This window comes from Triticum dicoccoides, chromosome 4A (genome assembly GCF_002162155.2).
Source record: "Triticum dicoccoides isolate Atlit2015 ecotype Zavitan chromosome 4A, WEW_v2.0, whole genome shotgun sequence".
Taxonomy (NCBI): Eukaryota; Viridiplantae; Streptophyta; class Magnoliopsida; order Poales; family Poaceae; genus Triticum; species Triticum dicoccoides.
In genome coordinates, this window is record NC_041386.1 from 530654790 (window position 1) to 530682776 (window position 27987).

The following is a 27987-nucleotide window of genomic DNA, read 5'->3' on the forward strand; positions in this document are numbered from 1 at the left end:
TAGAGCATCCTTGTTCACTTACAATTCAGCAAAGGGCTTGTCCCTAAAAAGGAGCTCTACGTCAACATCGTCCTCCGAACCCGAACCATTTGATAGAGATATTTTCCCTCTCTTGGGTGCCTCCACCTCCAAGCCTTCGGGGGTAGTCCTTTTTTCCCGTGGGGGGAAGAGATATCCCTTTCTTACTCTTCCCCTTTGTATTCAGAAGAAGGAGCTTTAGCCTCCCCGGATATAGCGTCCAGTACACCTTTAGAGCGGAGGCCATTTTCAGCCCTCTTGCTCTTATTCTTGTCCTCCCTCGCCGGCATTTGATACGGCACCGGGACCAGCATCCTCATTAACATAGGATCTGCTGAGTCTTCGGGAAGTGGAGCTAGACACCTGATCCACTCCGCCTTCTTTATCCAGCCCTGGTTGAAGATAGGTTTCTTAGTACATCGCTGTGGGATAATTAACCAAATTGCGTTCGAGAGTTGGGTACTTACCGGGGTATCCAGATGATTTTAGTCAAGGCTGATGTCCTCGAAAGTGTCCGACCACTGCTTTCGAGCCTTGAAGAATAGTTTCCACATCCCTGTGTGTGTCGTGTTGAAAAATTGTTGAAGGGTCCGTGGTCCTTCTGGGTTGAACTCCCACATGTGAAAAGGTTGTCGTTGACACGAGAGGACCCGGCGGACTAGCATCACCTGGATCATGTTAATAAGGCTAGTGTCCTTTTTCAAGGATGCTCTACATACAACTTTGTATCGTCTGCACTTCATCTGTTGATCCCCAGTCAAGCCCCTTATTAACCCATGATGCAAGTTGCAATGGAGGACCAGATCAGAATGCAGGTGTGGCTGCCCATTTGGTACCGCGAGGTTCGGTGATGTAAAACCACTCCCGCTGCCATAAGTCGGAGGTTTCCGAGATGGTGCCTGAGGTTGTCCTAGATTAGGGGGTGTTCGGATAGCCGAATTATACCTTCAGCCGGACTCTTGGACTATGAAGATACAAGATTGAAGACTCCGTCCCGTGTCCGGAAGGGACTTTCCTTGGCGTGGAAGGCAAGCTTGGCGATGCGGATGTTCAGATCTCCTACCATTGTAACCGACTCTATGTAACCCTACCCCTCTCTGATGTCTATATAAACTGGAGGGTTTTAGTCCGTAGGACGACATACACATCAACAATCATACCATAGGATAGCTTCTAGGGTTTAGCCTCTCTGATCTCGTGGTAGATCTACTCTTGTACTACCCATATCATCAATATTAATCAAGCAGGACGTAGGGTTTTACCTCCATCGAGAGGGCCCTAACCTGGGTAAAACTTCGTGTCCCTTGCCTCCTGTTACCATCCGGCCTAGATGCATAGTTCGGGACCCCCTACCCGAGATCCGCCGGTTTTGACACCGACATTGGTGCTTTCATTGAGAGTTCCTCTGTGCCATCACCGTCAGGCCCGATGGCTCCTACGATCATCAATGGCGACGTAGTCTAGGGTGAGACCTTCCTCCCCGGACAGATCTTTGCCTTTGGCGGCTTCGCACTGCGGGCCAATTCACTTGGCCATCTAGAGCAGATCGAAAGCTACGCCCCTGGCCGTCAGGTCAGATTCGGAAGTTTAAACTACACGGCTGACATCCGCGGGGACTTGATCTTCGACGGATTCGAACCACTACCGAGCGCGCCGCACTGTCACGACGAGCATGATCTAGCTCTGCCGCCGAACAGTGCCCTGGAGGCCCCACCCACATCGGCTCCGACCGTTAGTTCGGAGCCAACCGCACCGATCGAGGATGGGCGGTTGGACGCCACCTCGGGGGCTGTGATCCCAACGGCGACTGAGCCGAACACCAGCCCCGTACTCTGCGAGACTCGTGACTCCATGGAGCCGGACTCCTCTCCGGACTCCGAACCCTCCGCGCCCCGGCCAGTCGAATCCGATTGGGCGCCGATCATGGAGTTCACTGCCGCAGACATCTTTCAGCACTCGCCTTTCGGCGATATCCTGAAGTCACCGAAGTCTCTCTCTTTATCGGGAGAGCCTTGGCCGGACTATGGTCAGCAAGGTTGGAGTACAGACGATGAAGAAATTCAAAGCCCACCCACCACCCACTTTGTAGCCACTGTCGACGATTTAACCAACATGCTCGACTTTGACTCCGAAGACATTGACGGTATGGACGCTGATGAAGGAGACAATGAAGAACCAGCGCCTGTTGGGCCCTGGAACGCCACCTCGTCATATGACGTGTACACAGTGGATGCACCAAAAGATGACGACGAGGAGCGGAAGGACGCACCGAAGGCCTGTTCCCTCGAAAAGCAGTCAAAACGGCGACGCAAGCGCCGCCCAAAATCCCGCCTCGACAGAAATAGCGATCACACAGACCCAGCGCTGGAGCAGGGCGAACCGCTACCGGACAACAGCAATCCAGATATTCAAACCGAACAAACAAATCCTATCAGGGATAATGGTCCGGACGACATAACGCCGGACAGGCACCCGGAGCATCAGAATGCCCACGAAAGGCTCGTTGCCACCGCAAGGAGCCTTAAAAAGCAGAAGCGAAGGCTCAAGGCCGCGCAAAACAAACTCCAATTCAGATGGAGTAAAATACTTAATACAACAACAATGTACGGTGACGATCGCCCCTCAAAGGGCTACCAAAAGCGGAAGCTGCTACCCAAATTCGATGAGGAGGCCTCCAACCCCCCACAACCAAATATCAAAGCAACCACCTGGTTGGATAGACGACCCCTCTATCAACACAGAACGGCATACAATGCCGCTCACAATACAACACATGACCCACGCGAGGGCTCGCACCCAAAGGACGGCGCAACAAGATCCATCTATGGACCACGCAAGCGCGCCCCAGCATACAATGCAACACAACAAGCATCAGAACAATGCGGTACACCCAGTTACAGGGGTGCCGCACACCCCCTATGTTTCACCGATGAGGTGCTGGACCATGAATTTCCAGAGGGATTCAAGCCCGTAAACATAGAGTCATACGATGGGACAACAGACCCCGGGGTTTGGATTGAGGACTATATCCTTCATATCCATATGGCTCGAGGAGATGATCTCCACGCCATCAAATACTTACCCCTCAAGCTCAAAGGGCCAGCTCGTCACTGGCTCAAAGGCCTCCCCGAAAGCTCCATTGGAAGTTGGGAAGAGCTCGAAGACACCTTTCGGGCAAATTTTCAAGGAACTTATGTCCGACCTCCGGATGCGGATGATTTGAGTCATATAAATCAACATCCCGGAGAGTCAGCCCGAAAGCTTTGGAACAGGTTTCTCACTAAAAAGAACCAGATTGTCGACTGTCCGGACGCCGAAGCCTTGGCAGCTTTCAAGCATAGCGTCCGTGACGAATGGCTCGCCAGACACCTCGGCCAAAATAAGCCGAGAATGATGGCCGCATTAACAAACCTCATGACCCGCTTTTGCGCGGGTCAGGACAGCTGGCTAGCCAGATGCAGCACCAGCGACCCCAGTACATCTGAAGTTAGAGATGGAAACGGGAAATCACGGCGCAACAACAATAGCAAACGTCGGAATAAAGAAGACAGCACAAAGGGCACGGAAGTAAATGCCGGATTCAAAAGCTGCCGGCCAGGTCAAAAGCCACCCACTAAAGGCACCAGGGACGAACCGTCCAGCCTCAACCAAATTCTGGACCAGGCATGTCAGATACATAGTACCCCTAGCATGCCCGCTAATCATACCCACAGAGAATGTTGGGTCTTCAAGCAGTCCGGCAAGCTCAACGCCGTACACAAGGGGGAGGATACAACAAGTGAAGACGAGGATGAGCCTCCCAAGCAAGACACTGGGGAACAAAAGAAATTCCCACCAGAAGTCAAAACAGTAAACATACTACACATGATCAAGGGAAAATACAATGCAGCACCCCTAGGAAAATATACCCAAGTGCCTGTCACCGCGAAGTCCTGCCAATGGTCGTCTCAACCGATCATTTTCGACCATCGCGATTACTCAGCAAGTATCCGACACGCAGGATGGGCTGCATTGGTATTAGACCCAGTAATTGGCGGATATCACTTCACACGAGTCTTGATGGACGGCGGCAGCAGCCTAAACCTAATATACCAGGATACAATCCGAGGGATGGGGTTAGACCCAACACAAATTCTCCATAGCAATACTACCTTTAAAGGAGTAACGCCAGGCCCAGGGGCTCGTTGTACGGGCTCCCTCCTACTACAAGTTATATTCGGCTCCCCCGATAACTTCCGTAGCGAGCATTTAACCTTCCACATCGCTTTGTTTTAAAGTGGCTATCAAGCACTGCTCGGGCGCGAAGCTTTCGCTCGCTTTAATGCAATACCACACTACGCCTCCCTCACACTCAAGATGCCCGGTCCACGCGGCATCATTTCAGTGCACGGAAATATCAAGCGATCTCTGTGCGCCGAAGAGAGTGAGGCTGCCTTGGCAGCCACACACTAAAGGCGCCCGGACTAGCCAAAGCTCCCCATAGGTCGTCAAGACCTCAGACACAACTAATCGAGTCCGGCCCCGCTACTTATACCAAATAAATGGTCACACCCCTATTTACAAGGGGCTCAATGTGCGCAGACATGTGGCCATTCCTCCTCATCTTGAATTATGCATAGTTTTTTCAATTATCTTTTTGCACGACAACCTTTTTCACCTAAATTCCTCTCTTTTACACACGATCATCATGCCACACCCGTCCAAGATACGGCACAATGGAGACACAGGCGCAGACGTGCAGCAGGGACCCGCTCCAAGGATTCTTTTTAGATTAAGACCCTGCATAAACCTTTTTTACTGTCTCTTGTTGATACATATCCACCGTTGAGAAGGATGCTGACGTCTTGGCATGTGGCCACGCCAGACCAATGCACGTACCTGGACATAAGGGGCTTCTTACGAAGGCCATTATTTAGACCCGGTTTATACCACAAAGACCGAATACCTTAGGGAGTGTTCGGCGTCGCGAGTTTGGCCCTATATGCATCATCTCCGAATCATTGTCTTTGGTCAAATGTTGGGTTTGCCCGGCTCCTGTGTTTTGGTGCCTTACGTTCTGCTTTACCGGCTAAGGTAGCACCAGGGGAACTTCTGCGATTGTGCCCTGGTTCATCCGGACGAGCACCTCAGTAGAGAAAGCCGAAAACTAAATGTCATGATCTAGCGCAAGACTGGTCAACCACTCGATGACCCATGGAAATGTTAGAATTCCTCCACCTTAACGAAGGGCCGCTTTCCGGCCAGGCATATACGCACCCCGGGGTCGGGAGAGTGCGGAGCCACCAGGGGCTATCTAGTAGCCCCACTGTCAAACTCCTATGGCTAAGTGAAAGTGTTAAAGCATTATAGTCCGGTTGCCTCGCTCGCTCCGCTATCACCTCCTTAATAGGACCAAGACGTTGGGTTAAGTGTGAACATGTGTTTCTGCGAACACCTCCGCATTATATGCGTGGGGGTTGAAGCGGACGACTGCAATCTTTCAGGTTACACACATGTATACATAAACGGCCGCCCAGGAGGCATCACATTACTTTTAGGCAAAACTATAAAAGTAGCCTTATGAAAATTTATAAAAGCATTTCGCTTACAATGAGATTACATGTCACTCAAACATAATATATTTTGAGCACTAGGTCTCTATCAAACGAGCACCCTCAAGAACTTCCTCAAAGTAGTGCTCAGTAGCCCTTCGACCTATGGCCGAATCCTGCGCTGCAACAGTGGTAGCCTCCATCTCAGCCCAGTATGCTTTAGCACGGGCAAAGGCCATTCGTGCGCCTTCTATGCACGCCGACCTCTTCATCGCATTTATGCGTGACACCACGTCAAGGAACTGCTGCACCAAGCTGAAATAGCTGCTCGGTTTTGACCTTCCCGGCCATAGCTGATCCACAACAGACCTCATGAAGAGTCCGGACAACCTATTTAGTTCGGCCCATTCGGCTAATTGGTCCGTCAATGAAAGCGGACGCTCGGGAGAAAGGAATTGTTTCCAAAACAGCTGGTCTACTTCATGGTCCGTCTGACTCTGGAAGTATTTGGCCGCATCGGCAGCGCTCGCCACCAAATCCATATACACATCATCCGAACTCCACAGCCGATCTAGAGGGGCATACCGTGGATCTCCGAACTTCCTCTGCAGCATAAAGGATTTCCCGGCTACAATATCCCCAGCTTCCCGCAGCTCCTCCTTCTTTGCCCTCATAGCAGAGCGGAGGTCTTTTCCCGTTGCAGCAGCCTTCTCAAGGTCCGATGCCTTCGCCTGGTTTTCCTTTTCAAGAGCCCGACAATGGTCGACGGCGGCTTTTAATTCTACAGACATATTGGCCATCTTATCCCGACTCTCGCCATGCGCGGCCTTCTCGGCTCGCAACTCTTCGTCCGCCTTCAAAGCAGCCGCATTACCCAATCTCGCTTGTTCCTTGGCTCGGGCAAGTTCTGCCCGCAAGGCTTCAACAGTGGCAGCACCATCTGCAGTAATAACATGTTAAATATACTAGCTTCATGCTGCTCTTACTATGCGGCGTTTACCAGATAATAACACCTACCCTGCGCCTCGTCAAGCCTTTTGTTAACAAGCTCGATGTCGGCGTCTGCCGCATCCAACTGCCATTTTAAATGGGCAAACTCGCTAGTCCGGCTAGCCACCGGAGCTTCCATCACCTGCTCATAAAAGAAGTATGGTTACTACCTGGGATTATGATCCTCTGATCATCATCATTCCCAACGACAACCAGAGTCTCAGGGAGTACTATCTACACAGGGCACACTTAGCATGTACAGGACTATCATACATTATTTTACGTACCTCAAAACCTGTCAGTAGACTCATAAAAGCTTTATGCAATCCGCTTTCGGCGGACAAGATTCTCTCCATCACCGTATTCATCAGCACATGGTGTTCATCTGAGATGGCTGCTCGCCCCACCAACTCCCTCAGAACATCCGACCGCACACTAGACGGTGCCGGACTCGTTTGTCTGTTCTCTTCGGGAGCCGGACACTGGGAACTTCGGGGGTCGACGGGATTACCTTCTGGCCTCGCCGGACTCGGAGAGGTCCTCCACGACGACACTTTAGGGTCGCCCGCTTCCGGAGCGAAGGAGTCCGGAGGAGGCGTTTTGCTCTCCATCATCTCTGGAAGAAGATCCCCCGAAGACGAACTCATTTGAGAGGGGCTAAGGCCCGAACTGCAAAGATACAGGCAGCGGTTATCTTCTCAGAAGAAAAGATGACATATATGTACTATTAAGGTATTTTCGGTCACTTACGACTCGTGGGAGAATTGATCCCCCCGCGGACTTTGTGCGGCAATCGCACCCCCCGGGGTAGGACCCTCTGTGGGAGACTTCTTCTCCCGTTTGGAAGCTTCGGCTTTCGAATCCCCAGACGCAATCCTTTTCCTCTTCTGGTCATCTTCCTTCATGGAGACGCTCGCTCCCTCGGCTAAAGCGGCCAGCGTTTGGGGCCCGCGACCGCCCGCATTTTCCTTCAAGGGCTCCAGGCAAGGTGCGGTCTGGAGCATCTTTTCCAATATCGGATTTTCCAAACCCTCAGGGAGGGGGGCCGAGCACCGAATCAACTTCGCCTTCATTAGCCAGCCCTGGTCAAAAAGTGAACTCTCAGAAATAACTTCGCATCAAAGGAGAGGTAGTACGCTCGGTCGGAAGACGCCTTACCTGTTTGGCGGCGCGGTTGCTACTCAGGCCCGCGTCCTTGGTGATTTTCGGACACTGCAATTGAGGTCCGAAGAACGACTTGTACATCTCCTCGTGTGTCAGGCCGAGGAAATTTTGAATGGCGCGCGGTCCCTCGGGATTGAACTCCTACAAGCGAAGAGGCCGGCGTTTGCAAGACTGGACTTGACGAACCAGCATAACTTGTGTTACCACAACCAAACTGAAATCTCCATTAAAGAGATCTTGAATGCGGCTTTGCAGTATAGGCACATCCTTGGCTGGACCCCAGCTCAATCCTCTGCTAATCCATGACATCAGTGGTGGTGGAGGGCCCGGGCGGAAGACAGGGGCGGCCGTCCACTTGGCACTTCTAGGAGCTGTGATGTAGAACCACTCCTGTTGCCATAATTCAGACACCTCTGGAATGGAACCTTTGGGCCATGCAGCTCCCGTCATCTTGTGTATTGAGGCGCCTCCACACTCCGCATGTTGCCCCTCGATCATCTTCGGTTTTACTTCAAAGGTCTCGAGCCATAGGCCAAAGTGAGGGGTAACCCGGAGGAAGGCCTCGCACACAACAATAAATGTTGTGATATGAAGAAAGGAGTCTGGAGCTAGATCATGGAAATCTAGCCCGTAGTAAAACATCAAGCCCCTGACAAAAGGATCCAATGCAAGGCCTAGACCTCGGAGGAAGTGGGAGACGAACACGACGCTCTCATTGGGTTCGGGGGAGGGGACGGCCTGCCCCCGGGGAGGCAGCCGATGCAGAATCTCGGCGGTCAGATATCTGGCCTCCCTCAACTTTTTGACGTCTTCTTCCGTGACGGAAGAAGGCACCCATCGGCCTTGAAGGCTAGATCCGGACATAACTGAAGGTTAGGAGCACCTGACCTGAACTTTGGGCATTTGAGCTTGAGGTGAGGGAAGGATTCGATTGAGCACGGGAGGGAAAAATAAAAGGCCTCGTCCCTTTATAAAGAGGGTGGATATCGAGCATCCTCTCCGTGTCTGTTTGGACTTGCCTATGATCTAGGAGTCCTAGAAGCGGTTGGGTTACTCACGCCCGTATTGATGAGAATCCCGGAATAAGGGGACACGATCTCTACTTTGACAAGACGTGCCAAGGAAACCGCCTCGCATGACACGCTGAGGTGGGATAATAAAACGACTCGGATAAAGGCTTGGCCGTGGTGTGTCACATTATGGAATACCTCAGCGGATTAGATTTGTGTAAATATTATTCTCTCTATGGCAATATGTGGAAAACTTATTTTGCAGAGCCAGACACTATCTTTGTGTTTAAAATCTTCTATAAAGTACTTGGAGGAGGAACCCGCCTTGCAATGCCGAAGACAATCTGCGCGCCGAATTCGTCGTCATTGAAGCCTGGTTCAGGGGCTACTGAGGGAGTCCTGGATTAGGGGGTGTTCGGATAGCCGAACTATACCTTCAGCCGGACTCCTGGACTATGAAGATACAAGATTGAAGACTCCGTCCCGTGTCCGGAAGGGACTTTCCTTGGCGTGGAAGGCAAGCTTGGCGATACGGATGTTCAGATCTCCTACCATTGTAACCAACTCTATGTAACCCTAATCCTCTCCGGTGTCTATATAAACCGGAGGGTTTTAGTCTGTAGGACAACATACACATCAACAATCATACCATAGGCTAGCTTCTAGGGTTTAGCCTCTCTGATCTCATGGTAGATCTACTCTTGTACTACCCATATCATCAATATTAATCAAGCAGGACGTAGGGTTTTACCTCCATCGAGAGGGCCCGAACCTGGGTAGAACTTCGTGTCCCTTGCCTCCTGTTACCAGCCGGCCTAGACGCACAGTTCGGGACCCCCTACCCGAGATCCGCCGATTTTGACACCGACAGTGCCCTTTGGCAGGAACTTTAAAAAATTGCTCAGGAATATTTAATAGGAAAATTAAGTTTAAATTTGTCACGAGGCAATTATTTGGACATGAAAAGATGTTCAAGAAGTTTGGAGTCAACTGGGCAAAGATAAATGGCACTTGCTTCACAATCTGCCATCCAGGACAAAATATGAAATGAATTTATTGAGCATGATGGGAAACATGGCAAATGAAATATTTTGCCATATTTGAGGAAGATATGACCCAAACAATTTATGAGAATCATTTGGGGATTTTAGGAGTCATGGAAATATAGGTTGCTTCACAACCTAGGGCAATTTGAGTTATTCCTTTAATAGAACAGGAATATTCCCAATAAAAAGGGTATTGGGATTTGGGCTAGGATGAAAATGACAGGGTCTAGGGAAGGATTTGGGAATGACAAGCCACCCTGGAAGCAAATAAGAGGGCATCTTCTTCAGTTTCCAGACCACAAAGCCATGGAAAAAGAAAACTCACGCAAAAACCTCAGAAAATCAAAAGAAAAAGGAAGGGCCAAAAATCAGGCTGTTACAACACTAGCCGCAAGTCCGGCTAGCATTTTAGAACCATCAAAGTGCATCACCCAGTTGGAATATGTGCCATACTATTTAGGAAGTTCAGCCTCTGTCCATTCGGCGACGAAGTCAGCCAACACCTGAGATTTAATGGCTCGGCATGGCTTATATGTTATTTCAAACGGTAAGAGCTCAATGGCCCATTTGGCAATCCGGCCAGTGGCGTCCCGATTGTTTATGATATCATTAAGTGGTACTTCGGAAGCCACCGTGATCGAACACTCTTGAAAGTAGTGTCGCAGCTTCCGGGATGCCATAAAGACCGGATACGCTATCTTCTAATAATGTGGGTATCGGGATTTGCATGGTGTGAGGACCGTCAATACATAGTATACTGGTTTTTGAAATGGGAATTTATGTCCCTCTTCCTCTCGTTCGACGACGAGCACCGCACTCACCACCTGGTGCATTGCAGATATGTATAGTAACATGGGTTCCCGACGTTTGGCGCAACCAGGATTGGGTTGCTTGCTAACAAAGCTTTTATCTCCTCCAGTATGGCTGTTGCAGCATCCGTCCACACAAAGTGGTTGGTGCGTCGGAGTAGGCGATACAATGGCAGCGCTTTTTCTCCTAATCTGGAGATAAAGCGGCTCAAAGCTGCCACGCACCCGGCTAGTTTTTGGACCTGCTTGAGGTTTGTTGGTGTAGCCAACTTTGACAGGGCTTGTATTTTGGCTGGTTTTTCTTCGATCCCCTACTGGAAACAATGTACCCAAGCAGTTTTTCGGTGGGAACGCCGAAAACGCACTGATACGTCCATTTTGCATCATGCTTTTATATCGATATTTATTGCATTATGGGCTGTTATTACACATTATGTCACAATACTTATGCCTATTCTCTCTTATTTTACAAGGTATACATGAAGAGGGAGAATGCCGGCAGCTGGGATTCTGGGCTGGAAAAGGAGCAAATATTAGAGACCTATTCTGCACAGCTCCAAAAGTCTTGAAACTTCACGGAAGACGTTTTAAGAATATATAAAAAATACTCAGTGAAGAGATTCACCAGGGGGCCACACCCTGCCCACGAGGGTGGGGGCGCTCCCTACCCCCCTGGGCGCACCCCCCTACCGCGTGGGCCCTTGGTGGCCCTTCGTGGCCATCTTCTGCTATATGAAGTCTTTCAATGGGAAAAAATAATAATCCATCTTCTTGGACGAAACTCTGCTGCCACGAGGCGGAACCTTGGTGGAACAAATCTAGGGCTCTAGCAGAGCTGTTCTGCCGGGGAAACTTCCCTCCCAGAGGGGGAAATCACCGCCATCATCATCACCAATGCTCCTTTCATCGGAAGAGGGCAATCTCCATCAACATCTTCATCAGCACCATCTCCTCTCATAACCCTAGTTCATCTCTTATATCCAGTTCTTGTCTCCAAATCCGGGATTGGTGCTAGTAGGTTGCTTGTAGTGTTAATTACTCCTTGTAGTTGATGCTACTTGGTTTAATTGGTGGAAGATCATATGTTCAGATCCTATATGCATATTAACACCCCTCTGATTATGAACATGTTTATGCTTTGTGAGTAGTTACGTTTGTTCCTGAGGACATGGGAGAAGTCTTGCTATTAGTAATCATGTGAATTTGGTATTCATTCGATATTTTGATGAGATGTATGTTGTCTCTCCTCTAGTGGTCTTATGTGAACATCGACTACATGACACTTCACCATTATTTGGGCCTAGAGGAAGGCATTGGGAAGTAATAAGTAGATGATGGGTTGCTAGAGTGACAGAAGCTTAAACCCTAGTTTATGCGTTGCTTCGTAAGGGGCTGATTTGGATCCATATGTTTCATGCTATGCTTAGGTTCACCTTAATACTTTTGTTGTAGTTGTGGATGCTTGCAATAGAGGTTAATCATAAGTGGATGCTTGTCCAAGTAAGGACAGTACCCAAGCACCGGTCCACCCACATACCGAATTATCAAAGTAGCGAACGCGAATCATATGAGCGTGATGAAAACTAGCTTGATGATATTCCCATGTGTCCTCGGGAGCGCTTTTCTCTATATAAGAGTTTGTCCAGGCTTGTCCTTTGCTACAAAAAGGATTGGGCCACCTTGCTGCACTTTATTTACTTTTGTTACTTGTTGCTCGTTACAAATTATCCTATCACAAAACTATTTGTTACCACTTGTTTCGGTACTTGTAGAGAATACCTTGCTGGAAACCGCTTATCATTTCCTTCTGCTCCTCGTTGGGTTCGACACTCTTACTAATCAAAAGGACTACGATAGATCCCCGTATAAGGTTATTTGATATTAGCTCACTCGATGAATGGAGAACCCAAGCCTACGAAAATGCCAAGTTGTTTAAAGAAAAGGTTAAAAGATGGCATGATAAAAGGATACAAAAGCGTGAGTTTAATGTAGGTGATTATGTATTGCTATACGACTCTCGTTTAAGATTTTTTGCAGGAAAACTTCTCTCTAAATGGGAAGGTCCTTACATTATCGAGGAGGTCTATCGTTCCGGTGCCATAAAAATCAACAACTTCGAAGGCACAAATCCGAAGGTGGTGAACGGTCAAAGAATCAAACATTATATCTCAGGTAATCCCATAAATGTTGAAACCAATGTTATTGAAACCGTAACCCCGGAGGAATACATAAGGGACACTTTCCGGAATGTTCCAGACTCCGAAAAGGAATAGGTATGTGGTACGGTAAGTAAACTGACTCCAAAACAGTTTTAAGGCAATATTTCTCCGTTTTGGAATATTTAGAAAAATAGAAAAATAAGAAGCAGTCCGGGAAGGACACGAGGGCTCCATGAGGGTGGAGGGCGCGCCCTACCCCCTGGGCACGCCCCTACCTCATGGGCACCTCGTGCGCTTTCCGCACTCCATTTTCTTACATGACACGTATTTTGGTCGGTAAAAATTCATTATATAATCTCCCGGGGGTTTTGACTCCCGTATCACGCAATTACCCTTTGTTTGTGTTTTGAGCTGTTTTTTTGACAGATCCAGGTCGTCATGTCGTCTTCAAGCGCCCCCAAGGACCAGTTCTTTGAGAAGGTCATCAACCCCTACCTCGCAGAAGTGTTGCAACACCCTCAAACCATTGAGATGCATGAGGGGTTGTTGCACATCCGCGATGCTGAGGGACCAAGGAAGACCGGAAGCACGGAGGCAAGGCTCGAGGCATTGGAGCAAGAAGTTTTCAAGTATCAGGAGATGGTGGAGCGTGGACTCGATTCCAATCACATTATGATCACGGAGTTCACCAACAACCACAAGCTGGACGTCAAGGACATTGGGGAGGCCATCTTCAACTTCATGAGAAAAACGAGCACCTCCAAGCCCAGATCTATGACCTGCAAAATCAAAACTGTGAGTATGAATCTAGATTCAAGAGGATGAGTTTGGCTGTAGATTTGAGGTTTCAGGAGACTCGGTCATCCTTCTATGATGGTGAGCCTATGCCTTGGAAGAAGGACGACAAGCCTACGCCATCAACAAAATCACCACCGTCTCCACCAACAAAGAAGAATTGAGTATCTGGTATGGGCACTCCCCTTGGTAACTGCCAAGCTTGGGGGAGTGCCCCGGTATCGTATCACCATCACTTTTATCTTTACCATTTTCTTAGTTCGATCCTTTTGGTAATATCTTGATCTAGTAGAATAAAAGTTCTTAGTATGATCTAGTCGTGAGTTTTGCTTTATAATTCCTCTATGTAATCGAGTCCATGAGCTATATAATAAAGATTAGTGTTGAGTCAAGGGCTTGATTCTTTTGCCATGATCCTAAGTGAATAAAAGAAAAAGAGAAATAAATAAAAAGAAACAAAGAGATCATGTAAGTCTTATGGAGAGTAATGAGCTCACATAGAAAAAGTATGATGAATAAAAGTTGTTGAGAGTTGACAAGCATAGTTTTGGTCATCGTTGCAATTAATAGGAAGTAATAAAGAAAGAGAGGTCTACACATATAGATATACTATCTTGGACATCTTTTATGATTGTGAGCACTCATTAAAATATGACATGCTAAAAAGTTGACGTTGGACAAGGAAGACAACGTAATGGGTTATGTTTTCTTACATCTGAGATAAATTATATTATCATGGATCATCCAACATGGTTGAGCTTTCCTTTCCCCCTCGTGCTAGCCAAATTCATCGCACCAAGTAGAGATACTACTTGTGCTTGCAAATACCCTTAAACCAGTTTTATCATTAGAGTCCACTATACCTACCTATGGATTGAGTAAGATCCTCTAAGTAAGTTGTCATCGGTGCAAGCAATAAAAATTGCTCTCTAAATATGTATGACTTATTAGCGTGAGAGAAAATAAACTTTATACGATCGTGTGATATGGAAGAAATAAAAGCGACAGACTGCATAATAAAGGTCCATATCACAAGTGGCAATATAAAGTGATGTTCTTTCGCATTAAGATTTTGTGCATCTAACCATTAAAGTGCATGACAACCTCTGCTTCCCTCTGTGAAGGGCCTATCTTCTACTTTTATCTCCTACCTTGCATAAGAGTCATGGTGATCTTCACCCTTCCTTTTTACATTTTATCCTTTGGCAAGCACAATATGTTGGAAAGATCCTGGTATATATGGCTAATTGGATGTGAGTTTTCATGAACTATTATTGTTGACATTACCCTTGAGGTAAAATGTTGGGAGGCAAAACTATAAGCCCCTATCTTTCTCTGTGTTCGATTAAAACTCCATACCCATAAGTATTGCGTGAGCGTCAGCAATTATGAAAGACTATATGATAGTTGAGTATGTGGACTTGCTGAAAAGCTCTTATACATTGACTCTTTCCTATGTTATGATAAATTGCAATTGCTCCAATGACTGATATTATAGTTTTTTAGTTTTCAATGAAGTTTACGATTCATACTTGAAATTGTGATTGAATTATTACTCTCGCATAAGAAATCATATGACAAGAATTATATAAGTTGCTGTTCTAAGAATGATCATGATGCCCTCATGTCCATATTTTATTTTTATCGACACCTCTATCTCTAAAAATGTGGACATATTTTTCGATTTCGGCTTTTCGCTTGAGGACAAGCGAGGTTTAAGCTTGGGGGAGTTGATATGTCCATTTTGCATCATGCTGTTATATTGATATTTATTGCATTATGGGCTGTTATTACACATTATGTCACAATACTTATGCCTATTCTCTCTTATTTTACAAGGTTTACATGAAGAGGGAGAATGCCGGCAGCTAGGATTCTGGGCTGGAAAAGGAGCAAATATTAGAGACCTCTTCAGCACAGCTCCAAAAGTCCTGAAACTTCATGGAAGATGTTTTCAGAATATATAAAAAATACTCGGCGGAAGAGATTCACCAGGGGGCCACACCCTGCCCACGAGGGTGGGGGCGCGCCCTACCCCCCTGGGCGCGCCCCCTACCTCGTGGGCCCCCTGGTGGCCCTCCGGTGGCTATCTCCTGCTATATGAAGTCTTTCGATGGGAAAAAATAATAAGCCGTCTTCTCGGACGAAACACCGCCGCCACGAGGCGGAACCAATCTAGGGCTCTGGCGGAGCTGTTCTACCAGGGAAACTTCCCTCCCGGAGGGGGAAATCATTGCCATCATCATCACCAACGCTCCTCTCATCGGGAGTGGGAAATCTCCATCAACATCTTCATCAGCACCATCTCCTCTCAAGACCCTAGTTCATCTCTTGTATCCAATTCTTGTCGCCAAGTCCGGGATTGGTGCTAGTAGGTTGCTAGTAGTGTTAATTACTCCTTGTAGTTGATGCTACTTGGTTTAATTGGTGGAAGATCATATGTTCAGATCCTATATGCATATTAACACCCCTCTGATTATGAACATGTTTATGCTTTGTGAGTAGTTACGTTTGTTCCTGAGGACATGGGAGAAGTCTTGCTATCAGTAGTCATGCGAATTTGGTATTCGTTCGATATTTTGATGAGATGTATGTTGTCTCTCCTCTAGTGGTGTTATGTGAACGTCGACTGCATGACACTTCACCATTATTTGGGCCTAGAGGAAGGCATTGGGAAGTAATAAGTAGATGATGGGTTGCTAGAGTGACAAAAGCTTAAACCCTAGTTTATGCGTTGCTTCGTAAGGGGCTGATTTGGATCCATATGTTTCATGCTATGGTTAGTTTTACCTTAATACTTTTGTTGTAGTTGCGGATGCTTGCAATAGAGGTTAATCATAAGTGGGATGCTTGTCCAAGTAAGGATAGGACCCAAGCACCGGTCCACCCACATACCAAATTATCAAAGTACCGAACGCGAATCATATGAGCGTGATGAAAACTAGCTTGATGATATTCCCATGTGTCCTCGGGAGCACTTTTCTCTATATAAGAGTTTGTCCAGGCTTGTCCTTTGCTACAAAAATGATTGGGCCATCTTGCTGCACTTTATTTACTTTTGTTACTTGTTGCTCGTTACAAATAATCCAGCACAAAACTATCTGTTACCACTTGTTTCGGTACTTGCAGAGAATACCTTGCTGGAAACCACTCATCATTTCCTTCTGCTCCTCGTTGGGTTCGACACTCTTACTTATCGAAAGGACTATGATAGATCCCCTATACTTGTGGGTCATCGCGCACTTTTTCGGATTGAGCCGTATGTCATATCTTCGGAGGTTGTCGAATGTAAAGCGTAAGTCGTCCACCAATGATTCGACATGCTTAGTTTTGATGACTACATCATCTACATATGCCTCGATTGTCTTGCCGATTTGCTTTTCTAGGCACGTTTGAATCATGCGTTGATATATGGCGCTAGCGTTTTTGAGCCAGAAGGGCATGGTGTTGAAGCAGAAGGGCCCGTATGGGGTGATGAATGCCATTGCGGCTTGGTCCGATTCCTTCATTTTGATTTGATGGTATTCGGAGTATGCGTCGAGGAAGCACAGTGAGTCATGACCAGCGGTTGCATCAATAATCTGGTCGATGCGAGGTAGTGGGAAGGGATCCTTAGGGCAGAATTTGTTAAGGTCCTTGAAGTCGACACACAAGCGCCAGGATTTATGCTTCTTTGGTACCATGACCAGGTTTGCTAGCCAGTCCGGATGTTTGATCCTTTTGATAAACCCGGCTTCGAGTAGCTTGGCTAGCTCCTCACCCATAGCCTATCGTTTGGGTTCAGAAAATCACCACAGCGTTTGCTTGACTAGTTTGTATACCTTCTTTATATTGAGACTATGTTCGGCCAGTGCGCGTGGGATTCCTGACATATCCAGGGATGCCAAGCGAAGATGTCCCAATTCCCGCGCAATGCAGCGTCGACCGTCGGATCCAGTTGTGCCCCAATGGAAGCTGTCTTCTTGGGGTCCGTCAGGTGGACTTGAAATTTGACTATTTAGTCTGCTAGCTTGAAAGAAGTGGATTTAGGCCTTTTATAAAGAATTACGTCGTCTCTATCCACTATGGAACGCAGAGTGGTGAGCTCCTCAGCCGCCAGGGCTTCGGACAGTGCCTCCAGGGCCAGGGATGCGGTTTTGTTTTCGGCGCGGAGTGCTATGTCCGAATCACTGGTGATAGTGCTAACACCATTGGGCCCGGGCATTTTGAGCTTCATGTACCCGTAATGAGGTATGGCTTAAAAGCGTGTGAATGTGTCTCGCCCTAACATAGCATGATATCCGTTGTTGGAAGGGGCCACCTGGAAGATTATTTCTTCTGACCTATAGTTCTCTGGCATGCCGAATACCACGTCGAGTTTAATTTTCCCCGAGCATCTTGCTTCCCGACTGGGGATAATTCCTCTAAAGGTTGTATTACTTTGCTCAATGCGACTTCTGTCCATTTGCATTTTATTGAGTGTGTCTTCGTAGATGAGGTTTAGTCCGGTGCCGCTGTCCATGAGCACTTTGGTGAGGCGAAAGCCATCTACAATTGGGTTTAGAACCAAAGCGGCTGGTGCTCGGATAGATCGGGCTCTTGGCTCGTCATTAGTGTTAAAGGTTATCGCCATATCGTTCCAAGGATTTATTGCGGCTACGTGGTTGACTTCGGCGAGGTCGCAAAGCACCCTTTTACGCCGGTTGTTTGAAGAAAAGGTCTCAAAGACCGTAAACATATTGAGGTCGTTATCCTCGGGGGGATGCCTTGCTGGAGTAGTGTTGGTGAGAATAGCCTCCCCGCTTTTAGCTACCTGCCGGAGTATCCAACATGCCCGAAGGCTATGAGTTGAATTTGGCATCGCGTGTATTTGACAGGGCATGTCGATCCATTCATCAAGGATAGTTTTGTGTCCTGGTAAGGGCTTAATTTTTCTTTTTGTGAAGTAATGATTAGGTGCCCCGTAAGGGTGCATCCTTTTTGTCCAGCCGGTGGGTGGCTTAAAGGCCGGTGGTTCCCACCGAGTTGTCTGGGCTTTCTAAGCGCTTTCCATTATGCAATAATTATGTACTATGTGTGCCAAATCTGCAAAGTGCAATATGTGGCGCCGATTGAGGGCATTGAGGATGCCCTCATCCGTACAGTTGCGGCAAAAGACTGATACCGCGTCGTCGTCACATCAATCTTTCATCTTGTTTTTAACAAGTAGGAATATAGCTCAAAAGTGATGGACTGCCTCCTGTGGTTGCTGTCGTGTATACATTAAATCGCATATGTCCGGGGGACCAGAATTTCTTGGAGAGTATTGATTGTGGTGGGTGGGTGGGCTTAAAACTGAACCCTGACCCACTATGGAATCCGGATTTTGAAAAATTTCTAAGATCGTTGGCCCAGGATCCGGAGTGTCCTAGGGGTTTTTAGACTCAGCACCTGATTCTATGTTCAGAGGACAGATGATCCTTTCTCAAATATGAGTGTCCAGATCGTAGGGCTCGGAGAACCGAACATAGTTTGTTTTCAGCATAGGAGGAGCGGTATCCTCAACTTGTTATTCCACGGCAGTCACCAGATGGGTGACAGGTGGAGACCTGATTTCCCTCTGATCGGGTTTAAGCCCAATCAGATCGTAATCTGTTGCGACCCGTAGGGCAGCGATGTGATCTAGCAGTTTGTTTAAAGACAACACATCTGCCGGATCCATCTTATCGACGTTTTCAGGGTTGATGCGGAGATATTTTTTGGCAATCTGGGGGACCGCCTCGGGCTTGATGGCCGGGTGATACATCCATTTTGCATCATGCTTTTATATCGATATTTATCGCATTATGGACTGTTATTTCACTTTATGTCACAATACTTATGGCTATTCTCTCTTATTTTACAAGATTTACACAAGGAGGGAGAATGCCGACAGCTGGAATTCTGTTCTGGAAAAGGAGCAAATATTAGAGACCTATTCTGCGCAACTCCAAAAGTCCTGAAACTCCACGGAACGTCTTAAAAGAAATAAAGAAAAATCCACGCCAAAGATGAAGGCCAGGGGGCCCACACCCTACTCACGAGGGGGGGAGCCTAGGGCGCGCCCCCTATCTCGTGGGCCCCCTGGTGGCTCTCCGATGCCCATCTTCTCCTATATGAGGTCTTTGGATGAGAAAAAAATAGAGAGGAACTTTTCGGGACGAGACTCTGCCACCACGAAGCGGAACCTTGGCGGATCCAATCTAGAGCTCCGGCAGAGCTGTTCTGCCGGGGATACTTCCTTCCCGGAGGGGGAAATCATCACCACCGTCATCACCAACGCTCCTCTCATTGGGAGAGGGCAATCTCCATCAACATCTTCACTAGCACCATCTCATCTGCAAACCCTAGTTCATCTCTTGTATCCAATTCTTGTCTCAAAGTCCGGGATTGGTGCTAGTAGGTTGCTAGTAGTGTTGATTACTCCTTGTAGTTGATACTAGTTGGTTTAATTGGTGGAAGATCATATTTTCAGATCCTATATGCATATTATTACCCCTCTGATTATGAACATGAATATGCTTTGTGAGTAATTACGTTCATTCCTGAGGACAAGGGAGAAGTCTTACTATGAGTAGTCATGTGAATTTGGTATTCGTTTGATATTTTGATAAGATGTATGTTGTCTAGCCTCTAGTGGTGTTATGTGAACATCGACTACATAACACTTCACCATTATTTGGGCCTAGAGGAAGGCATTGGGAAGTATAAGTAGATGATGGGTTGCTAGAGTGATAGAAGCTTAAACCCTAGTTTATGCGTTGCTTCGTAAGGGGCTGATTTGGATCCTGTAAGTGTATCTAGTGCCACCCCTAGTTGGTTTTGGAGTATTGACAACAAACCTAGTTGAGGGACTAATGTATTTGTGAGAATTGCAGGATAACACAGGTAGAAGTCCCTCATTGACTCGGTTTTCCTACCAGAGATGACCCCTAAAAATGTATGAAGACATTGATGTCAAAGGTGGTATATGAAGATATTCACATTGAAGACTATGACAAGAGAAGACATCGCATGAAGCCTATGGAGCTCGAAGACTTAGATCTTTCATAGTTCTTTTTCTTCTTCTTTGTTGAGTCATAGGAACCACCGTACTGTTAAGTGGGGTCCAAGAGAACCAGTCAGAATGACTGAAGTGATGCCTAACCAAAACCTATGTCTTCGAGTAAAGACTATGAGAGTGAATCTTGTCCAGAGTCGGACAAGTCAGCTTTGCTTGTAGCCGAAGTAAAGTTGTCGTGTGAGTTTGAAATCTGACTGTTGGAACATGTGTCAGTTCCTTAGTGACCCGGGTCATTTCGGACAAATCAGGTCGGGTTTCCTAGTGGCTATAAATAGCCCACCCCCTACAACCAAAAACGGTTGGCTGCTCAGAGTTACTATACGGCTTTTGTCGTTTGAGAGCAACCCACCTCGAAGCCTTTGAGAGAGAATTCCTTGCGAGGATAAAGCCCTAACCACCCAGAGCCAAAGTGAATTAGGCATCACTTAAGTCTTCTTGTCTGTGTGATCTGAAGAATTATTACACTTGAGGACTGTGAATCCTCCAGCCGGTTAGGCGTCGCATTCTGAGCATCCAAGAGACATTGTGGATTGCCGGTGAACGAAGTCTGTGAAGGTTTGGGAGTCTACCTTGAAGACTTACCAGAGTGATTGGGCGAGGTCTATGTGACCTTAGCTCAAGGGGAATACGGTGAGGACTGGGTGTCCTGAGCTGCTTGTTCAGGACTGGGTGTCCGGGACTGTGTGTCCTCAGGTTTAAATACCTAGCCGCCCTAACCAGACGTACAGTTGTCACAGCAACTGGAACTGGTCCAACACATCATTGTCTTCAACGAGTCACTGGTTTCATCCTTCCCTTCTCTTTACGTACTGTTACTCCTTGTGAAGTCATTGTATGATTGCACTATCTTTTATCTTCACTGAGTGACTGCGTGTTCTGTTTGGCTTCATAATATCTTCCTACCTGATCCTTACTACATTGCTGCTATTAGTCATTGTGCTTTCACTCCATTGAATACTTGACTATGGCTTGCCTAGTGTAGTCTACCTTCCGCTGCAGGGTAATAGGTTTATTTCTATCGTTTGTCTTCATAACTTCCACGTTTTGAAGACTTTCATAAAAATCGCCTATTCACCCCCCTCTAGTCGATATAACGCACTTTCAATTGGTATCAGAGCACGATACTCCCTTGTTCTATGTGATTCGGTTTAACCACCTGGAGTTTTAGCTATGTCGACTGCAGGGATAATCAAAGTCTCCGCTGCATGCCCCGTCTTCGATGGAACTGAATATCCCTACTGGAAGAATAAGATGCGCATGCATCTTGAAGCCATTGACGTCGACCTATGGTATAACGTCAAGAGCGGCGTTCCCAAGGCTGGAGAAGGTGTCACTGCTGCTGACGTCAAGAAGTTCGGTCAACTGGACTCTACTGCCAAGAATATCATCTGTGGTCATATGACCAAAGGACAGTATGGCCGCGTGAGTGCTTTGGAAACATCTAAGCTAGTCTGGGACTGGCTCTCCAAGGTCAACGAAGGCGTCTCAACCCAAAGAGATCAGAGAATCAGTGTCCTTCGCAACCTCTTCAACCGCTTCAAGAGAAATGACAATGAGAATGTCCAGCTCACATTTGATCGACTCACTGACATCACGAATGAGCTTCAAGCCCTTGGCGTTACTGAGATCACCAAGCATGAAGTCGTCAAGACACTACTGAGATCACTTGACAGTTCATTTGACACCCTAGCCCTGATGATTCAAGAACGTCCTGATTTCAAGACACTCGATCCGTCTGACATACTTGAGAGGCTCAACACACATGAGTTTCAGCTTTCTAAGAAAAGAGATATCTATGGTCCAAACTATGGGAGAACTCGTGCCTTGAAGGCAAAAGCTGTCTCCTCATCTAAAGAAGAATCTGACAGCAGTTCTGATGATCCTGAAGACATTGGAAGGGAACTTGCTATGCTTGTGAAGAAGTTCCAAAAATTCACCAAGAAGAAAGGCTTCAGAAAGTCTTCCCAATCAAGCTCAAGGAATGATGAAGCTTCTGCTCATGACTGCAAGAAACGTGGCCACTTCATCTCTGAGTGTCCGCAGTGGGACAATGAGAACAAAAAGAAGAAGAAGAGCAAGGAATATGAATCTGACGACAAGAAGAAGAAGAAATACTCAAAGTCTTCTTCCAAGTCTTCTTCAAAGTCTTCATCACACAAGAAGAGCTCATCTGGCAAGGCACGTGCGTTTGTTGGCAAGGAAATGGATTCAGAGGAGGAGTCTGCTTCTGAGGAGGCGGAGGTGGAGTCTGAGGAGGAGTCCGATTCTGGCGTCGCAAGTCTGGCTATAGCATACGTTGCCAAGTCCATCTTCAACACTGAATACAATGACCTCATCACCGACACCGATGCAAATGACAAGGACTACTCCGCTCCTACCTACTGCTTCATGGCACGCGGTGCCAAGGTAAACACACGCACTACTCACTATCAAATATCTAGTGACGATGACTCTGATTGTGGTTCAAAACCTAGCTACAAAACACTTGCTAAAATTGCAACTGAACAACAGAAAGGCATGGAACATATTCAAAAGCTGTTAGACAAAAGCGATGATCTGTTAGGCGTTGAAATGACTCGATCTGAGTCCTTAATTGAAGACATAAAAAATCTTCACGTTAAGTATGAGGAACTTGAAAGTCGTCATGAAACACTCTCAACAACTCATGAAAAGCTTTCCTATGATTATCTTCAAAGGAAGCAAGATCTTGAGAAATTGAGAGCGGCTCATGAAGATCTTCAAAAGGAAAATGAGTCACTTCACGCCAAACAGATCAGTTCTGCTCAGGAAGGATTTGAACCACCATGTCTTAAATGCATTGAGCGTGATAATGCTACTACTGTTGCTGAATGTTCTACTACTGCTACTGTTGCAATATCTTCAACTGTTGATGTGGGAACTAACCCCTCTGCTGAGGATTCCACTGCTATTGCTGATGAGAATGCTAGGTTGAAGACATTGCTTGAAACAGGGATGTACAAAAGTCTTAAAGGGCATCAGACACTATGTGATGTCCTCAAAAAGCAGATCTTGAACCGAAACCCGAGGAAAGAGGGTGTTGGGTTTGTAAGGAAAATGAATGCTGATGGCTCTTACTGGAAACCTGAGCAGTACCCCAAAACCACATGGGTTGCTGCAAAGGCATCTTCAGCAGATCTATCCAATCTATCTGGCTTCTCTTGTGCAAATTCCATTATCATTGATGAATCCTTTGATCAAACTATAAACTGTTTAAGAATCAGAATGGTGAAGTGTTTGCCAGGTACATTGGTACTAACTGCAGGAATGGACCGCCTATGAAGAAGATCTAGGTTCCGAAAAAGTGTCTGGAGAATATTCTTGTGAATGTCATCATGACACCACACGTGAAGAAGAAAAACCTCAGACCACAGGCTTCATACGGTCCAAAGGCTTCATACAGGCAGAGGACTCACCTGAGTCGCACTAACGCAAATGTTTTGTAGGGAAATCATACTCAGGCCTATGAATATGAGCGCGGTTCATCAAACCGCCATGTTCATAAGACCAAGAACTATTCTGCTTATTCTTATGAGTACTATTGTCCTCCTGCAAGACTTTTTGCTAGGGCTCCAAAGCTGAAGTTCTCAGATGCTGCACTTAGACTTATTGCTTCTAAGCCACCCTTGAAGATGTGGGTGGCTAAGAAAGCTTAACTCTCTTTTGCAGGGAAAGGTCTCCAGCAGAAAACCAAAATCGTCTTATGCTATTGCTGGGGACCTTAAACATCTTGTAGGGCGCAAGATCAAATGCCCGAATGGTCTTACTATTTACTTCATTCCTGAATCGCTTGCTACTCTCCCTATCAGTCCTAATCTGGATCTAAGCTTTCATAACCCATTGGTTCGTCAAATGTTTTTGCTTCACAATTCTCTTCGTGAAGCCTATCCCCCTAACTGCACTGTAGGGTACGACACCAGCGTCTTCAGAATGGATTATTGATAGTGGGTGTACCAACCACATGACTGGCAAAAGAAGCCTTCTTATGGACTCAACCTTACGTCCATCCGACAAGAGTCACATCACATTTGCTGACACTGGTAAAAGTAAGGTATTGGGTCTAGGTAGAGTTGCAATCTCAAAGGATCAACACATGGATAAAGTCATGGTTGTTGAATCCCTTGGCTTCAACTTAATGTCTGTCTCAATGCTTTGTGATTTGAACATGATCGTAATATTTGGAAAATATCGCTGCCTTGTACTAATGGAATCTGACAAGTCTCTAGTGTTTGAAGGGTATCGGAAAGATGATTTGTACGTGGTAGATTTTTCGGCAGGACCACAGCTTGCCGTATGTCTTCTAGCAAAGGCTTCAGAATGCTGGCTCTGGCATCGGAGGCTAGGGCATGCTAGCATGAGGAACCTACACACCCTTGCAAAGAAGAAGCATGTCATAGGCATCGAGGGTGTCAAGTTCAAGAAAGATCACTTATGCGGTGCCTGTGAAGCAGGGAAGATGACGAGGGCCAAACATCCCTCGAAGACAATCATGACAACCACTCGACCCTTTGAACTGCTCCACATGGATCTCTTTGGTCCCACTCATTACTCAACTCTTACTACTACTGCTTGCCTCTATGGCTTTGTTATTGTTGATGATTATTCTAGATATACTTGGGTGCACATAATCCTCTACAAGACTGAAGTGCATGATGTCTTTAGACGCTTCGCCAATCGAGCAATGAACAACTATGGCGCCAAGATAAAGCACATCAGAAGTGACAATGGCACTGAATTCAAGAATACTGGCCTTGATACATATCTTGATACCTTGGGCATCACAGATGAATTCTTAGCCCCATACACGCCATAGCAGAATGGCGTCGTCGAACGCAAGAATACAACACTCATTGAGATGGCTCGAACGATGCTTGATGAGTACAAGACTCCAAGAAAATTCTGGCTTGAAGCCATTGATACTGCATGCCATACAATCAATCGTGTTTATCTTCACAAGCTTCTGAATAAGACATCTTATGAGCTCCTTACTGGCAAGAAGCCAAATGTCAGTTACTTCAGAGTATTTGGTGCCAGGTGCTGGATCAAGGATCCACATCACACTTCAAAATTTGCACCAAAAGCACGTGAGGGTTTTATGCTTGGATATGGAAAGGATTCGCACTCCTACAGAGTCTTCAATCTCTTTCATTATAAAGTGGTTGAAACAGTGGATGTGCGGTTTGATGAGTCTAACGGTTCACAAAGAGAGCACCTCCCAAATATGCTAGATGAAGTTCCATCCAGCGAATCAATCAAGCTTATGGAAACCGGAGAAATCATACCCTCTGAAGCTCAACCTGAAGAGGAACTTATCATCTCCGCACCTGATCAACCTGAAGACAATGCTCAGCCTGAAGACAATCCCACTAACAATGACAATGATCAGCAAGAGCAAAACCTTCGCCCTGTACATCCTCGTGTTGCCAATGAAGTGCAGATTGAGAGAATAATTGACAGCATCAATGCACCCGGTCTGCTCACTCGATCAAGGGCAACTCAGCTGGTAAATTTCTGTGGGCACTTCGCATTTGTCTCAATAACAGAACCCAAGAAAGTTGAAGAAGCCTTCATGGAACCTGAATGGATTCAAGCTATGTAAGAAGAGCTTCAACAGTTTGAGCTGAATAATGTATGGGAACTGGTTAAGCGTCCTGATCCTCGGAAGCACAACATAATAGGAACCAAATGGATATACCGCAACAAGCAAGATGAGCATGGTCAAGTTGTCAGAAACAAAGCTCGTCTTGTTGCTCAAGGATATACTCAAGTGGAAGGCTTTGACTTCGATGAAACATTTGCTCCTGTGGCTAGACTTGAGGCCATACGCATACTGCTGACCTATGCCAATCATCACAACATACTTCTATATCAAATGGATGTGAAGAGTGCCTTTCTCAATGGCAAGATTGAAGAAGAAGTGTATGTTGCACAACCTCCTGGCTTTGAAGATCCAAAACATCCTGACATGGTATAAAAGCTCAACAAGGCACTGTATGGCCTCAAACAAGCCCCTCGGGCCTGGTATGACACACTCAAATACTTCCTAAAGAGCAAAGGCTTCATACCTGGTTCCCTAGACCCCACTCTCTTCACGAAGACATATGATGGTGAACTGTTTGTGTGCCAAATATATGTGGATGACATTATCTTCGGCTGCACCAATCAGAAGTACAGTGAAGAGTTTGGATATATGATGCAAGAGCAAAATCAGATGTCCATGATGGGAGAGCTGAAGTTCTTCCTCGATCTCCAAATACGACAGCAAAGCAACGGCATCTTCATATCTCAAGAGAAGTATCTCAAAGATTGTCTGAAGAAGTTCGGTATGCAAGACTGCAAAGGCTTCACGACGCCAATGCCAGCCAAGCATCATCTGGGGCCCGACGACAATGGTAAAGAGTTTGACGAAAAGGTATACCACTCCATGATTGGTTCTTTGCTTTATCTATGTGCATCTAGGCCAGATATTATGCTTAGTGTTTGCATGTGTGCTCGATTTCAAGCGACACCAAAGGAGTCGCATCACTTAGCTGTGAAGCGAATTCTTTGATATTTGGCTCACACCCCAACTCTAGGATTATGGTATCCAAAGGGCTCAGAGTTTGATCTGGTTGGATTCTCGGATGCTGATTATGCTGGTGCCAAAGTGGATCGCAAGTCTACATCAGGCACATGTCACTTTCTGGGACGATCACTTGGTCTTCAAAGAAGCAGAACTGTGTATCTCTCTCCACTGCTAAATCTGAATACATTGCTGCTGGATCTTGCTACGCTCAGCTTCTGTGGATGAAGCAAACACTCAAGGACTATGGCATTCATATGAAGCAAGTGCCACTCTACTGCGACAACGAAAGCGCCATCAAGATTGCCAACAACCCAGTTCAGCACTCGAAGACAAAGCACATTGAAATTCGTCATCACTTTCTCAGAGATCATGTTGTGAAGGAAGATATTGATATCATACACGTCAACACTGAAGAGCAATTGGCAGATACCTTCACCAAGCCCTTGGATGAGAATAGATTTTGCAAGTTACGGTGTGAGCTAAATATCCTGGAATCCTCAAATGTCCTGTGATCAGGCACACATCCTAACACTTATGCATATTGATGACTTAGATGTGCAACACACGAAGTAGAGTATATCTTCAATCAATGAAGACATACATTCTAAGTGTGAATACATTAATGTGGAATTTGACTTCGGAGCACCACGATAATTGTGCGCCGTGTCTGGGTCTAATACTTCCTATACGGTGGGTAATGCCACCACCAAATGTTCTGTTTGAAGTGTTTCACTCATGGCGTTACATTTGCTATGTCTTCACATTTGGTTTGGCTTCAATCTCAACATATCTTCATGATTATCTTCACTATGTTGATTATAT